The 3,029-nt window shown below is 33.8% G+C and overlaps 1 protein-coding gene across 1 annotated transcript in view; it reads right to left on the minus strand.

The window, feature by feature from the left end:
- The window catches only part of RABGAP1 (RAB GTPase activating protein 1), a 144,240-nt gene that overhangs the window by 81,437 nt on the left and 59,774 nt on the right, over positions 1-3,029 (minus strand). The gene's annotated exons all lie outside the window — the stretch shown is intronic.

A 3,029-nucleotide genomic window follows, 5' to 3' on the forward strand; every position in this document is an offset into this window, starting at 1 on the left:
TATATCTTAATAATACATACTAGTCATTTGCTACTCCAAATAATGTTGCAGTATAGAACCTGTGTATGTATTTTTTTTATTTTATGAAAGTGCATCTTAGAGTCCCATTAGAATCACTGGCACATAAGATGAATGCATATGTAATTTCGTTATATTTATCAAATTTCCCTCCATAGAGGGTTATTAACCATACAGATTAGTGGGGTATGATTAGGAACTGATATGGAATGATAAATCTATATTATATATAGATTATATATAATAAAAAGCACTCTGAAAGACAAAAAACCAAGTAGACTTGAATAAATGGAAAGACAATCCCATGTTCCTGGATGACTCAACATCATAAAGACATCAATTTTCCCCAATAAAAATACCAGTTATTTTTTTTCCAGAGCTAGATAAGGTAAAAATAAAGTTTATGTTAAAAAATACACAAATAAGAATATCCAGGAAAATCTGCAAAAAGGAGTATTTGGGGAGGGAAGGTAGCCATACCAGATATTAAAATATTATAATGTCTATATAATTCAAACTGTGGGATACTAATGCAAGAACAATGGAACAGAATATAAATAGCAGAAAGAGGTCCAAAACACATGAAAACTTAATACATGATAAAGGTAGCACCTCAAATCACTGGGTGGAAAAGTTAAAATTTTTAGTGAATGTTGGGATAAGTTGATGGCCATTTGAAAGAGATTAAATTATATCCATACTTCACACAACGTACCAGTATAAAATACTAAGGAATCAGAGATCTAATAGTAGTAAAATGAAACCATGTAAGTAATAGAAGAGAATATGTAAACTCCTTTGTAACCTGGGAGTGAGCAAAGCCTTTCCAGCTATAATCCCAAATCCAGAAGCTTTTAAAGGAAAAAAATTGATAGATTTAAGTGCATAAAAAGAAACTGCATGGAAAACCCAAAAACAATTGCCATAATTTAAGTCAAAAGACAAGTGACAAACTGGGAGAAATACTTGTAAATCATATCTCAAAGGGTTAGTCTCCCAAATACATAAAGATCTAAAAATTAAGAGGAAAAACACCAAAATCAAAAAGAAAAATGAGCAAAAGATATGAACTTCACAGAAAGGGAAACTCACCCTTAAACATAAAAAAATGCCTAACTTTATTCATCAGAGGATAAATTAAAACTACCCTTAGATACCATTGCCTTACCTACCAGATCCTTAAGTTTGACAACACTATCTTTTTTTTTGATACAGGACCTTGCTATGTTGCCTAGGCTGGCCTCAAACTCCTGGGCTCAAGAGATCCTCCCCGTCAACCTCCCGAGTAGCTGGAATTACACAGGTGCATCACACTCTTCATAAACCTGCGGAGGAACAAGTACTCTCATGCCCTGCTAATCTCTATGGTTACAACTCTATGAAGGGAAATTTGGTAAATACAACAAAATTACATATGCATTCACCTTCTGTGCCAGTGATTCTACTATTAGGAATTTACTCTAAAACCAAAATAAAACCATAAAACCAAAATAACACATACACAAGGTTCCATACTGCAACATTATTTGGAATAGTAAATGAACAGAGAAAAATTCAAGTGTCCATCAACAGAGGACTGCGGTCACGGTGCAGTGGCTCATACTTGTCATCCTAGCACTTTGGGAGGACAAGATGGGAGGATTGCTTGAGGTCAGGAGTTCAAGACTAGCCTGAGCAAGAGCAAGACTCTGTCTTCACAAAAGATAGAAAAATCAGCCAGGCATGGTGACACACACCTTGCTATTTGGGAGGCTGAAGCAGGAGGATCGCTTGAGCTCAGGAGTTTGAGGTTGCAGTGAGCTATGATGATGCCACTGTAATCTAGCTAGGGCGACAGAGCAAGACTCTACCTCAGGAAAAAAAAAAAAAAAAGAGGAAATCTGTGTACTGATATGGAATGACCTCCAGGCTGCATTAAGTTAAAAAAGCAAGGTACAGAACAGTATACATAGTATGCTAATTTTTATTTTAAAATGGGGTTACAAATATATAGGAGTTTTTTATATCTTCACAAAAAGAAAATTAGAAAGATAAAACAGAAACCAATAATAATTGTTACTTATGGGGATGAGGGTAAGGAGATACAGATGAAAGCTAGGCTTCTGAGTATACATTTCCACATAATTTGACTTTTGTACAAGTATTTTCATATTCAAAAAATAAAAAAGAAAATACTCCAAACCCCTAAACGGAAAATAAATGTAAACAAATGAACCTAATTATATGAACCTAACTAATATCAGATGGTAACAGAAATCAAAATGAAAGACAATTATTTCAAGTAACTTTTATTTTTTGTTTTTCCACAACTTAAGTTGTCTGTGTGCCAAGTAACTTTTTAATAGTACCTTTATAATAATTATGATTTTAACTCTTAAAAATTATATTTTTTATAAAGTAAAAAGGAGCCAGGATTCAAATGTTTGTTTTGTTCTAAATTGCTCTTTGAAACATCAGGTAATTGCTATCCTAAAACAGTTTAATGATCAGCAGTAACTCTTTATCTTTAAAAAAAATCCTCAGAGACTTTATCAATGTAGTAACCAACACAGTTCACCTAGAAACTCTTCTGTGAATCAAAGTGACCACAGGGGTACCACCTTTTGAAGTCAGATAATTGCAGTGTCAAGAATTGGACCAAGGATGTAAGTCAAGAATTCCAGCTATGAAAAACATTAACTGTTGAAGCTGGGTAATAGTACATGGGGATTCATTATACTATTTTTTTGTATGTGAAGACAAGTGATCCTCTGTCCTCAGCCTCCCAATCAGCTGGGACTATCTAGATAGACACAATTTTAATTTTTTGTAGAGGTGGGGTCTCACTATGTTGCCCAGGCTAGTCATGAACTCCTGGCCTCAAGCACTCCTCTAACCTCAGACTTCCAAAGTGCTGGGATTATAGGCATGAGCTATCATGCCTGGCCTATTTTTAAATTTCTACATGTTTGAATTTTCTATAATAAAAAGCTTTTTGAATTATGTATGTTATATATAAAACTTTTTTTTTT

The sequence above is a fragment of the Propithecus coquereli genome, unplaced genomic scaffold, assembly GCF_000956105.1.
Source record: "Propithecus coquereli isolate 6110/MARCELLA unplaced genomic scaffold, Pcoq_1.0 Scaffold89, whole genome shotgun sequence".
NCBI lineage: Eukaryota > Metazoa > Chordata > Mammalia > Primates > Indriidae > Propithecus > Propithecus coquereli.